The sequence below is a fragment of the Chelonia mydas genome, chromosome 9 (assembly GCF_015237465.2).
Source record: "Chelonia mydas isolate rCheMyd1 chromosome 9, rCheMyd1.pri.v2, whole genome shotgun sequence".
In the NCBI taxonomy this organism is placed as follows: Eukaryota; Metazoa; Chordata; order Testudines; family Cheloniidae; genus Chelonia; species Chelonia mydas.
The window spans coordinates 76887512-76902242 of record NC_057855.1 but is presented as its reverse complement, the minus strand read 5'-3'; positions in this window follow the sequence as shown (position 1 = coordinate 76902242).

Sequence of the window (14731 nt, the reverse complement as noted above, 5' to 3'; positions counted from 1 at the left end):
AAGGCAAAGGAAAGGGACTCAGAAGATCTGGGTTCTATACCTTACTTAGCTACTAAAGCCCCAATTTAACAATTGATTACTGAGGATATAATCTCCTGTGTGACCTTAGATAAGACATTTAATCAGTCTGCAAATGCCTCAGTCTCCCCTACCTCTCACGTGTGTGGCCAGCTAATATTTGTAATGTACCTTCAAACAGAAAGCACTATAAAAATGCAAAGTATTGGTCTATGTAGTGACAAAACAATTAGATCTTTATTTTTTTTCCATTTCACTGTCCGATTATGTGAATATTTTTTTCTAAATATTCAGCTTTTAACTTGTGTCCCTTTCAAGAGGACCTGCAAAGCTTTGAAACTGCCTCTGAACACTCCCAGTAGCAGGCTAGGTGTGTAAATGTCATATAATCAGATTTTAAAACAAAATATTTGAAAATCACTTCCTTCTTCACTTATCTGCCAAGACATGAGATCAGGGTTCTGGGTTTTCCCTCTGTGAGCTGATTGTTTCTCAGGGGCCTAATGCAGAACATTTTCCTACACTCCTGATCTCATCAGCTCATTAGGGAAAACACAAAACCCTGAACTCGAGTCTTGGCAGGTAAGTAAAACAACCTTTAAAAAAAAAAAGACTTTCCCCCCATTGTTGCTGTTTGTTTACTTCTTGCACTTCACACAGCTTAGACAGGCAGCCTATCTTGGTCAGTTTCACTTCCTGGTTCTAAGGCACTAACAGGATGCTCTTGTGTTCAGGTTCCCAGCACTGCAGGAAATGGTTTAAATCCCCCCAAACCTGTTTTCATTTAAGTGAAAAACTAAATCATTCATGGAAACATTCCTAGTTCTTTTAGCAATGGGTGTTTTTCAAATCCTTGTTTTACATATATCTAAGCCTACCATTTAGATCCTAAACTGAGTTGGCAGATTCCCTTTTTAAACATATTTACAAAAGCTTTGAACTTCACCTTCACCGTATGTATAGAGGGGAGAGAACAGAGGAGCACCCAGCATGATTGCATTACCAGATCTAAACTTGGCCTGAGCATCTCTGCTGCCCTTTTCCTAGTTATTGTTGTTGCCCTTTTATGGTGAGTTTCACATTTTTAAAAAGGGGAATTGGGTCCCTTTGGTGATTAGCTGACAAAGTAAACTCTGGAGTGAGAGCTCGGAGTGGAAGGTTTGGCATTGCAGATCAGGGCTGGGCTATTGCATGGAGATATCTGGCCGCAGTCTGTTTCAGTGATGTTTTTGCTGCCTCGAATTGGCCCGGTCTCTCAAACACATAGTCAAAGACAGAACAGGACAAGGGCCAGAAAGGAGTGAGAATGGAGAGGAATGGGGAGTGGACTGTGGGAAGCTCTGATTGCCCAGATTGCCCCAGGGAGTTCCAAGTGTCCTGGACAGTAATTGCTAATAAATGTTCGTGCTGAGGTGCTTTTATTTTTCCAGCAAGATGGAATAACAGGGAAAATATGTGAAAGTCCCTGGACTTCAAGGGTGTGTTTTTCTTTCATTTGTATTTACCTAATTATGCTGTCAGAGATTGCTGAAAATTACACCCTTCTCCCCCCTAAAAATGGCTGAATAAACATAGTGGAGATTCCAGCTGTGCCAGACCCCGACAAACGGTGATAAAGGAGACAGGGGAGAGATGCCTTTGGCAACCCCTGAACCTCAGAGCAAAGACCTTTGGGAGCTCCCCAACATCAGGGAAAAAATGCAGGGACCCAGGAAGAAAGGGGGTGATATGAAACAGAATAACAGCAGCCATTCAGAAATGATTACAGTCAGAAAACCATGTCAATCTGACCCCTTCAGACTTACCATGTCTGTTCCCTCTGTGTCTTCAGGCAGAATTCACTCCCTGCACCAAGAACAAATAGGTTTCTTTCCCCCAAGTGCTGAGCCAACAGAGCTAGCAAAGTAGGAGCTGGATTCTGTTCTGCTTCACACGTCATCAACAGGGCTGCCTGGCTGTGATGATCCAGTGTCAGAGGAAGAATGAACACAGCTGGATTCTCTGATCAAGGTGGAAATTAGAAAAGTCATCTTATTGATGACTAGACAGGTGACCAGGACATTGAATACATCAGCTCTGATATCACAGAGGGAAAATTAGCATGAGCCCCCTCCATGTCATTTTTTTCAGAGTATAATCGCACTTTCAGAAGGAAGCATTCACGGATATTGTCTGGTGGGGAGGAAGCTAATGATGACAATTTATTTCTGTAACCCTACTAGTGTGCATAGTGGCTAGCAGACAAATTGAAGTCCTGGGTCCTGCCCTAATGAGCTCACAATCTAAAGCCAGTCTGATACCATCACTCACCCCACTCCACAAGTAGCCCTATTGAAGTCTATAGAATCACTCATGGAATAAGGTGCTCCTCAGTGCGTGTAAAGGTAACAGAATCTGGCCACTAACTAGGAGTTAGGGGAGGAGAAGGTGGGAGAGGAGGGAAACAAGGGGACCTACCAAGGTTGGCTGTATTCCCAGGTTGCGGCAGTGTGGAATGTAGCTTGGCCACATGCACACAAGATTCTGTTCCAGTGGGTAAAGCCTGGTCAGAGTATGTCAGATCCTGCACTAACCCTCAAACATGGGAAATTACTGCTACCTCTCTAGCACATAACCAACTCCCATGTTTGAACCTATGGCCTGTGTTAAACAGGAGATTAGGCCAGATGAGCACAATGGTCCATTCTGGCCTTGGAATCTGTGAAAAGGGCAAAGTGACACAGGGTAGGCCAAGCCCAGAGGAACAGGGATCCTCTTGAAAAGGAATATCCAGAGTATAGTACATTTCTGATTCACATCACAGCCCTCTACGTAGTCCTGTGTGCAGCATTTGGCACAAGAGTCAAACGGACAGGCCTCTGTATGTCTGATATGATTTAACCTAGTGTTTTCTTTCAAGTCAGGTATGTGTTATCAATCAGCTGATCAGACAGCAACCAATCATATGAGGACAATTATTTTGTCAGATTCTAGTTAAATTGTTCATTTACCTGTAAGGGACAGCTGAGGCTGGGCTGGAACCAAGGCTTGTCTCATGATTGATGTGCCTTTAATTTGAATAGATTACAGAGGAGTAATTAAGGTAATTGTGTCAGATTAAGCAATGGAATGAAAGGGGTCAGATTTTAAGTGGCTGGAGCAGAGAGAGGGGATCAGGTCAAATCATCAGGGTTTGGATTGTGTATGAACTGGGTGTAGGTTGCATTGAGGGAGCAGGCAGACAACTAGACATGCTATTGAGGAAGGTACCAACTCTTAAGTATTTTTAACCTCTTTGTTGCATGGGAAGTTTGCAGTTTGGCAGATGGGATGGGAAAGGGAAGAAGGCCAAGGGGAGCTGTGCTTCCTTCCCAGGAACCTAAATCAAAGTTAAAATAACAGCAAATGCACAACTGGGCCACCTTCTGTTAGAAGGCAGCTATACCAAGGTTCTCCACTCCACAGGTGTTTATTTGACCCAAACCTCTAGAGGTCCCTGATAGAATTGTCCACTGCACAATGGTGGTGTCCACTGCAAGGGTAAAGGTCATATGTGCAGGAGACAGAGCCTTGTCCTGGGCTGGTCAAAGGCTGTGAATGAACTCTCACAGGAATGAGGAATCACCATAAACCTCACCACCTTCCACTCCAAATGCAAGGCTTAGTTCTCCTTGCTTTTGCTTATATAACCACATAGCACAGGGTACATATAATTTAATTTGAAGAAAACAGAAAATGCCACTGTATCACACACAATTTTCCTCCTGAGAAGAAGATGAGAAAAAGAATGAACCACATGTGACAGATGTTAGTATGGCTTTGGCATTTAATGCACTACTGGATGGCAGTCAGAAGCTACGGTGATGAGGGTACTAAGCACCTGTATAGAATAGAATAGACTTTCCACGTGCAACCTCTGGAAAGAGCCAGGACTCAGGAACTTCTAAGATATGTCTGCATTGTATTCAAATCTGAGTGGAACTGGTTCAAATTTGACTTGTTTTCATGACTGCAGTAATCATATGTACCCATGCAAGACTTAGTTTGTATTGATTCTAGAAGAGGAATATAATCCAAGTTACAGCCTAATACCAATCAGCAGGAAAGCCGTGACAGTTCTATTATGGCCACATCAGAAACAAATTTTAGGCTAAGTGGGTTATCCTGGAAGGTTAGTTTCCACTAGATGAATATGCTGAGCTCTGTCTACTGGATGGCTATCTAGTACTGAATGACAGTGGTAAAACAGGGGATTCTGTTATATTATATGGGTGTGTTTATGTGTGTACTGAATGGGTGCTCTGTAATGGCTGTTTGTGCAGTTTTAGAATGGACGGATGTCTATAATGGATGGAAACTATGGACATGACACGATCCTGCAAACCCATGCTCATATGAGTAATCCTTGTTATTCCAAATAGTCCCGTTGGAGTTACTAGGCTGAACAGTCACTCCTTCCAGGAGCAAGGCTTTGCCCTGGTTTAGACGGATATGCTCTTATGGATGTATGTGCTCTGTTAGAAGATATGTTTGGCATGGATGCTCTCTGTTAGAGTGATATGCCATTGGGGGGCATATGCCATGCTCCCCAATGTGATTTTCCTCGTAGGTTGCAATGCAAATGGCCTCAGGGTGACAGGACCATCAGTTACACATCCTTTGAGAGAAGGGAGAAACGAAGCACCAAGTCAACATTATGCCAAGAGTGTGCTTAGAATTTGCTAAGTGTTTCAGTTTAGTCCAAAACACTGGCTTGGCTCCTTTATATTCTGGATGCTTCACAGCTTCAGCCCCAGAGGTAAAATATCAAAAGATCAGTTTTCCATGTACAGTTTCACGTCTGAGGATTTCCTCACCTCATTCCAGCTCTAGACTAAGTTAATTCTTGAGTTTGAAATGGATGAAGAGAGGAAGTATCACATTAGCATGCGATTGTGATTAGGACCTATCCAGAGCTGGGGGTGAGAGCTTTGCAGTCTGACTCATGCTTACTGTTAGCAAGATAACAAGAAATCTTAGGCACAGTGTTGACTTATTGGCTTAAAACCTGGTAAAAAGCAAATCTTGTTCTAAAAGGCTCAGTGTCAATGGCTGGTGGCGCCTGGGCTAAATTGTCACCTTTTTCCTTCCAAGATCGAGGAGATTCCTGTTTATTATTGTCCTACGGTTCTTCATTTTTATCATAGTGAATTTCATGTAGGTGAAAAGTACCAAACTGACAACCAGGAAAGTGATGGCTTCTAATGATCCACCAGAATAGGGGCACAATCGGAAGAGGTAGGACAAGGTACCCTCCACTCTGTCAGGGTGCCTCTGCCCTGGCCTGGAGAGAGCATTTGTAGGGGAGAGAAGAGTTTAGTCTTCATTCTAGTTCATTATGGAGTATGGAACTTTATAGCTATAGGATCCTGTTTGAACTCAACCCAGGTAAGTATCTATCTAGGTACTTAGATGGCCCTCATCACTGTAGGGTCTGAGTGGCTCACAGTCACTAATGGATTCTATCCTCATAGCACCTCTGTGAGATAGGGAAGTGCCATCATCCCCATTACACACATGGGGAACTGAGGCACAGAAAGACTTACCTCAGAGGTATCTAGGCTCCAAACTTTCATTGCTGGGCCTAAGGGATTTGGCCCCACGTCACATAGGAAGTCTTTGGCCAAGCCAAGAATTAAAGACGAGTCTCCTGCAGTCCAGTCCCATGTCCTATCCACCAGACCAGACTTCCTCCCTCTGAGTAATTTCAACAAGACAAACTGTTTGGTGGCTCCTGTGAGAAATGGTTTGGGAAGGTCTGCCTGCCTTTGCTGGTAGTTTCAGCAGAGAAGCCAAGAACTGAACGGACTTTGGAGACTAAACTACCCCTTCATCCCCCCTTTAGGACTGAGGCCCATAGGCTGCCAGCAGAGTGTGTGGAGAGCTTGCCCTGCAGCTGCCCCATGCTCCAGCTGTTCAGTGCACAGAGGACTCCGTTTCCAGGGCTGTCACTCTGTTTCATGTCCTTAAACTCTAAATTGACATTTTAAAAAATGACCTATCCTATGAGCTCCCTTAATCTATTTTAAACATGTTGAATGGGCTATTGAGAGATGACTCCAGTAATCTGACTACAGGGCATTAATTCTCTAGGAATGCCCTGTGCTGATCAACTGAAACAGCATCATCCATTACAAAAATCCATATGCTGGTGCTTTTCACTTTTCTTTTTAAGTGTTATGTAATAATGACAATTCTGGCACAGGGCATTTCTGGGGGAACTAATGAGTTGTCAAGGTTTGCACCCTCAGGTGCAAAGTGGACCTTCAGCCCTTTCCAGCCAGTCATTAATCTCTAGGAAATGCTCAGCACCTCAGTTGTTATTGCTTAAATACATTTAACACATATTGTGTCATACTATACATTTAACATAACATTAACGTTAGCCAAGTGTGTGGCATTGTAACCACAACTCACTCTCTCTCTCTCACTCTCTCTCTCTCTCTCTCTCTCTCTCTCTATATGGGAGGAGAAAGGTGAGGGGGTGGAGGGAGATCACATACAGCATTTGGATAATATTTAAAATAGACTACACTGAATTAGATTTAAACCATGCTGCAAGATAGGATGCATTATAAATGTACCAATTAGCTGTTTCAGTCATCTTAGAATATATCTTTTGGAAATCCTGTCCTGATTTACATATGTGTGTGCCATGCAGCTTATGAAACATATATACGTTTTTCTTAAATGCCTCGATATTCTTTCCATGTGTTCCCTTTGCAAAGCTGAGCTGCAGCGACGGACAAGCAGGCCTGGCACCGTATTAAATTACTAAAGCATTCCAGCCCCGTTCTCACCCACAGAAATGGTCTGGTTCCTTTAAAAATTAAAACCATTTTACTTGATTTTATTTCCCCCTCCTTTCTGCTCCCCCCTCACCCCCCCCCACCCATCTTCATCCCAGCTCCGCCGCTGGGATGTGTGGGTTTGCAATATTGCTGCTGATTATCCGTGCTTGCTAATGACACAATAGGCAAATTACACGTCTCTCTTCATAATGAATTGGAATTGATGGCCATGGTGAGCCAAGAGCTCAAAAGCAGCAAGAACCTGTCAGGGTTACTAGACTTCTGCTGTCACCAAGACAACATAACACGGCAACGACCTATGGCCTTTTGGGTAACCCTGTGACATCTGACATCATTTATCAGGCGCTTACAGTTTCTGAAACCTCATTCCACTCATTCTCTCACTCTCCTTCACTCTCCACTCTCTCCCCCTCCCACACCAAAATCTAACACTCCTGGTAAAAGTTCTTCTGCAGGGAGGTGCTGCAAAGGTTTTGCTTCAGACAGCACAACCTTTAAGCTCCTTTTAGTTTCCCTGTGGATCGTATTAGCTGAAGAATTTGCTCCTTTTAGAGGGCTCTTTTTTATTACTTTAAATGAATATGATTCAATTTTTTTAAATATTTTTTTGCTTTGAGATGAAGAGTCAAAGTTAGGAGGCTATAATATACACACACTCACTTGGTCATTTTCTCTCTCTTACACACACACACACTTCTGTGCACTATTAAAAATATATATATTTAAAAATATCAGTGAGTCAATTACATTCCCCCTTGCACTATGTTCCCTGGAACATGAATCTCCCGGTGGATTCAGGTCTCAGTTCTTTCCCCAGCATCAGAAGACTCGTTTCATGCTGATTCAGCTCTATCTGTTATTTCTCCCCAGATTCAAGTGAAGACATGGCCTCAGCATTCCAAATGAGTGAGGGTGGCTTCTCGGGGTGGCTCAGTGGGTTGGCTTCTCGCATAGCCTCTTAGAGGACTGATGCCGTGGCACGGGCCCTTTTTATGAAAAGTCCCTGAACAAGCACTTTTGCACATTTGCTTTTGCACTGGATGATACCTTTTAAAAAAAAAAAAAAAAAAACCTACTGATTAATGTTGTACAGACCAGAGAGGCAAAAGAAGGCATTTTTTCCATGGTTGTTAATCCTCAGTGAGTGTATAATCAAAAAGATCTTTCTATATCCTCCCATTTGATAACTTACACTCAGGGTACCTGGTTTCTGCCCAAGGAGGGCTTGGGAATTTGCCTACAGAACCGCCAATGTTGCTCTTACATCAGACAGAGCAGGATGCTAGTGAGCAATGCGGTTTGTTCTTTCCACACTTTACACCTGTCTACACTGCAATTAAAAACCCATGGCTGGCCCATACCAGCTGACTCAGGCTAATGGGGCTCAGGCTGTGGGGCTGTTGAATTGCAGTGTAGATTTTTGGGCTAAGGCTGCAGCCTGAGTTCTAGGACACTCCCACATTGCAGAGTCCTAGAGCCCAGGCTCTACTCTCAGCCCAGATGCCTATGCTGTAATTAAACAGCCCTGCAGCCCAAGACGCACAAGCCCGAGTCAGCTGACACGGGTGTCTAATTGCAATATAGACATATCCCGAGGGTCTGAATACTGTAAGTTGGCTGGTGTTTGTCTAGCAGCCAATAAAGAGTTGCTTAGATATTATTGTGATGAGTTCATTAAAAATACGATTAGAAAGATAGAGTGGTAGATAGACAAAAAGGTAGCTAGAGAAGACTAAATTAAATGTGTGACCTAACTGAGAGCTTTAATTCAGAAATGTTACAGAGATAGCTGTAAATTCCACCCTCCCCTTGGATTGCCACCCAACTGATTCACCTGCCAGTAGAGCAGGTGTGTATTAAGGTAGTGATGGGGAACCTCAGAGGGTTTGGATATCTCCCCAAAAGTGAGGATGCTGCTCCAAATTACTGGCCCACCAGCATCAGTAAAACTGGACTGGAAATCTCCTCAAGACCACCTCTCCCTTGTTACTTGGGGATCATCCAAATCACAGAAATGTAAGTCTGGAAAGAACCTTGATAGGTCATCTAGTCCAGTCCTTTGCCTTGAGGCAGGACTAAGTATTATCTAGACCATCCCTGACAGGTGTTTGCCTGTTCTTAAAAACCTCCAAAGATGAAGATTCCACAACCTAGGTAATCTGTTCTAGTGCTTAACTGCCCTGACAGGAAGCTTTTCCTAATGTCCAACCTAAATGTCTCTTGCTGCAATTTAAGCCCATTAATACTTGTCCTGTCCTCAGTGGTTAAGAAGAACAATTTATCACCCTCCTCTTTATAACAACCTTTTATGTATTTGAAAGCTGTTATGTCCCCCTCGGTCTTCTCTTCTGTAGACTAAACAGATGCAATTTTTTCAATCTTTCCTTGTAGGTCATGTTTTTTAGACCTTGAATCATTTTTGTTGCTCTTCTCTGGACTTTCTCCAATTTGTCCACATCTTTCCCAAAGTGTGGTGCCCAGAACTGGGTACAGTTCTCCAGCTGAGGCTTTATCAGTGCTGAGTAGAGTGGAAGAATGTCTTGCTCACAACACTCCTGCTAATACATTCCAGAATGATGTTCGCTTTTTCTGCAATAGCATTAAGTTGTTGACTCATATTTTTAGTTTGTGATCCACTATAACCCCCAGATTCTTTTGTGCAGTATTTCTTCTTAGGCAGTCATGTCCCATTTTGTGTTTGTGCAGTTGATTATTCTTTCCTAAGTGTAGTATTTTGTATGTGTTCTTATTGTATTTTATCCTATTTATTTCAGACCATCTCTGCTTCTGGCCAGTGCTGGGAAAGGCAAAGGCCACAGCAACAAATATGGGGAATGGGAGAAGGTAAGGATCCATTTTGGATCTCAGGAAAGAATCAGGGAGGACAGGGTAAAGCTCAAGAATACAGAAAGTTCTTACTGATAATTTGGAGAGGAGCTATTAGAGAACAGGCTGGGATGAGGCCAGGCAGAAGACCCTCTTTCAAGGAGCTGAAGTAGGGGGATCAAAAATCCAGTCTGGGATTTCCTTGTCTGTCTCAAGTAAAAAAAACCTTTCCGTCTTATGACCTCTGTACTGAGGTGTGGAGAACCAGGACTGTGGGTCTGTTCAGGCACAGAATGTTTTGCTAACCAGCGTGATTCCTATGGGATACTCACAGGTTGAGCATAGGGTGCTGAAAGATTGTGATGGAGTGACTCCGAGAAGGCTCCTTTCATATTAGACAAACACAAGGAGGTCACTCTCCTGTATTTTTCTGTGGAGCCTCTCCAGAAAGGATATGTACAGAGCAGTGGCATTAACAAACACCTCCCCGGAACATGGCATGCCTGGCTCTGAATGAGGTGCTCTCAGAACTGTCACCCAATAGGCTGCATAGATGGATCTCCCAGGCTCAGGGCAGCCCTTTCCCCAGGATGGAAGCTTCAGATTCTTCTGTAAAGGCCTTGCTTCTCCAATTGGAAGTCCCAGCTCACTGGGCTGACAAAGAATCACAGTGTGGCCTGTCAGGTGCTGGAACTTAGCCTCCAGATTCCTGAGCAGGATTTAGGAACAATCCTAAAAGGGACGGGGCCCCAGAGATTCCATCCCAAGTTTTAAACAGAGCCCAGTGCATGCTGGGGTAGAATTTGGGGAATTTAGTCAATGCAGATAACTCAGCAATTCAAGCATCGTCAGTAAATCTCACTACTCAATTTCAGTGTTTTGAGTTAAAGAGCTCCCACCCAGCCTACAACGGAAACACTGAAGTCCCGTCATTGTATGCTACAAACACACATATTAGGTTCAGTAATAAGGAAGACTTTCCTTTCTCGAGCCCAGTCTAGCTCCCAAAGACAACAGTGGCCAAGGACTTTTTTCGCCTTTGACTTCAGTGGAAGCAGGACTGCCATGTAAGGGGTTAACTGAGTGTTACCATAGAAGCCAAATGTCTGTTTATTTGCTTTGTTAAACTTTTTTGTAGGGAAACAAAACAAAACAATGCAAATTTGGTGAGACCATTTTCCCATAGTCAACCACAATTCTGATTCATTACCATTCATGGGTTGAAGTGATAATGGCCTGACTGCAGATCATTTCCTGGGGCTTAGAGGCAGGATGGGAAGAGCTCGGAGCCTGAGGTGCAGTCCAGAAGACTCCAAATGCTCATTCATCCCCAAGGAGTATCCAACCATGAGGTCATTACTGCTCTAACTTCATTGGTGCAATTATAAGATTAATATACACTATACAAACATAATGGTTGTGTTCAGATATCATGATGATAATTGTAGTAGTATAAGTGGAGAGAGAGAGAGAGAGAGAGAGAGAGAATGATCTACTTTTACTCCTTTGGAGTGTGCATAAATACCCCTGATTTCAGACATGCGATGTCCGTTCCTTCCTACGAACCAGGCGATACTAGAAAATTAAGTTCCAGGACACCAACCAATCAAATGGTGAGAATGATTCTTCTCAGTTTATGACTAGAAATTACTTATTGGGCTAAAGGTTGTCCTAAATTAAACAGGCATATCTCTGACTGCTGCTCCTGACACCACCAGGCTGAGTTTGTGTGTCTGAGGTGCCTTGTTCTCTGCTGGTTCCCACACAAAGCCCTCTGGACAGGAGTGCTGTTGCCTGGGAAAGGTGATGCTATACCTACTTACCAGAACCAACAAGGTCCCCATTTTTCTTCCTCCACAGCTGGTGACAAAAGTTGTCAAAAGAACTTTTTAGAACCGGTCTGCAGTCTCTGTATGGACTGATATAGACTAAAGATTTTGGCTACAATTCATTAACACCAAAAGCCGTGAAATCCCCCCCTCCCGCATTTATCAGGTCTGAATCATTTCAAAGATCCAGTGTGATAATCTAATTGTGCCCCTGTCCTTGTTTGTCTTATGAGAGTAAGTGAATTCCATCAGGGTTCTCACCCTCTGGCTTCTCCTCCTCCTGAGTCCTGTTGTTCATGTCCCTAAACCCATCCTCTGTCACCTCTGTGGCTCTGATCTTCCTGACAAGAACTTCATCTGGACAGGCTGCTGGGGCCCTGCTTTCTGGCTGTCGAGTGAAATGCATTTCTCCAGATCAGAGAAATATTCATCTAGGTTCCAGTCCAGTTAATTGAAAGAACAGTCACCAAACGAGCCACTTGCTGAGAGCTCTCCATCCCTGTAAGAAACACTCTTGGGCCCCTTTTGTTCTGTGTAATAAGACAGAGTTTCTGGCTGACCCTAATAGAGATGGGTGGGAGTCTTCTCCTAAGCAGAGTGCCCGCAGATCGAGGGACGTGATCATTCCTCTCTGTTCGACACTGGTGAGGCCTCCTCTGGAGTACTGTGTCCAGTTTTGGGACCCACACTACAAGAAGGATGTGGAAAAATTGGAAAATGTCCAGCGGAGGGCAACAAAAATGATTAGGGGACTGGAACACATGATTTATGAGGAGAGGCTGAGGGAACTGGGATTGTTTAGTCTGTGGAAGAGAAGAATGAGGGGGGATTTGATAGCTGCTTTCAACTACCTGAAAGAGGGTTCCAAAGAGGATGGATCTCGACTGTTCTCAGTGGTAGCAGAGGACAGAACAAGGAGTAATGGTCTCAAGTTGCAGTGGGGGAGGTTTAGGTTGGATATTAGGAAAAACTTTTTCACTAGGAGGGTGGTGAAACACTGGAATATGTTACCTAGGGAGGTGGTGGAATCTCCTTCCTTAGAAGTTTTTAATGTCAGGCTTGACAAAGCCCTGGCTGGGATGATTTAGTTGGGGATTGGTCCTGCTTTGAGCAGGGGGTTGGACTAGATGACCTCCTGAGGTCCCTTCCAACCCTGATATTCTATGATTCTAAGAGGAAACCTTATAAGGAGGAGCCTCTAGACTTCCTATTTCTGCCTGGGACTGGAAGTGAAGTGCAGAAATATCCCAAGCAAGGGAGCTCATGGGGTATTTCTGAGCAACCTAGAATCAGGTTCTATTGGAAATGCCACGAGAAAAACCCAGTCTCACCAGATATCTAGCTCACAGAAATCTGGATACAGCTTCAAATAACAACTCTCGATCTCTCTTTTGGCTGCTGAGCTGAACAGCAATTCAGAACTTTTTGGAGCTCACCATTCCTGTTCCTATTCTGGGGCCACATGGAGTGAGCTAGCGAGCTGCATACGTATACAAGGTCCATGCCAGGCTTGTACTACCTGCATAGGTGCTGGAACTAGGGGTGCTGGGAGTGTGGCAGCACCCCCTGGCTTGAAGTGGTTTCCATTACAGTGCTTACAGTTTGGTTCAATGTCTCCGAGTCATCCCCACCCCACCTCCTATAAAAATTGTTTCGTCACCCGACTACCTGCCGTGAAGCCCGCCCTGCATTGTCTTCACTGCTGTTATCACCCCTGCTAGCTGGGATCAAGGCGAGCCCATGCTCCGCTTTTGCTGGGTAGACATTCCCTAAGTTTTAAATTGCAGTGCACCCCAGGACAGACCATTCTGTTGTGTTTTTCTAATGGATATGCCATTGCACTGTGTAATCAAATCCCTCACTCATGATTAGAGGAATGATTTTCCCATCCCGCTAAAATGTTCGCGATTTTAAAAAATTTCCCTTCCCGAGTCAGAACAAAATATCAAACATTTTTGTGAGCTGAAAATCAGGGTCGGGGTCGTGATGCCGAAGGAAGATGCAGGTCCAGGTAAATCAAAATATTTTGTTTCAATAATTTCAAAATGTTTCATTTTGATTTCAACCAATTACTTTTTTCTAAAATTAGCCTAAGTGTCTAAATGAAAAGTCATTTTGAACCAGAAAACCAGAATTTTTCATTTTGAAAATGCCCAAACAAACTGTTTTGACAGTCTTCAAAGTTTTTTTCAAAAATGTTCACACTGAAAAGCTTCAGTCTGAATAAATCTGCATTTTCCAGTGGAAACACCCGTTTGTCAAAAAATTCCCAACCAATTCTGTTCAGGATATCAGTTGCCAGTGGTGTGTCTGAGCGCTGTTCACCCAAGATAGCCCTGACAGTCTGCACAACCTGAACAGGACAAGATGATCCATGAACAATAAAGCTAAAAGGGACGAGGGAGAGGACAAATTAAAAAAGCATGCTGTAAGCTTAGACTAAAAAGCATCGACATATGGAAAAAATAGACCTTTCCCAGAGCATGGCAACATGTTTCATGAAAGGTATTGCACACACATGTAAAATATATGTGCCAAAGAGGAAAGTGCACTTAGAATATTACCATATTGGCCAATGCTCACAATATTTGCAATCCAAGGTATGACACATGTAACATATATGGCACCAGTACTCTGCCAGGTACAGTAGTTTATAGGTAAGAAAGCTGGGCAATTTGGTACTGATATTTTATCAGACTGTTGCTTATAATATTTTGAAATACACTGTGTTAGAAATGTTAGCATATAGAGTAACGTTTGCAGTTAGTCTTGGAAAGATAATTAGAGTGCAATGGGTTTGTCAGAGGGGTCAGGAAGGAATATTTTCTCCCACCTACAGCATTGTACAACTGGCCGAGTACATCATGAGGTGAGAAACGTTGCCTTCCTAGGAGTTGGCTACCATTGGAGGCAAGATATGAGCAATGATGGAGTAATAGTCTGATTTGGTCAGATAAATTCTATGTTTTCTTTACAAATCCGCGTTTTTCCATATAGCAGATGATACATCTCCATTATTGAGGTGTTTGTTGCGGAATGTAAAAAGAAAAGGAGGACTTGTGGCACCTTAGAGACTAACAAATTTACAAGTCCTCCTTTTCTTTTTGCGGTTACAGACTAACACGGCTGCTACTCTGAAACCTGTCATTTCGGCATGTGTGTTCTTCTGCAGAAGAGCAATAAATGCCTTCACTCATTGAAATTAATATGGTCTGAAAGCTACACAAT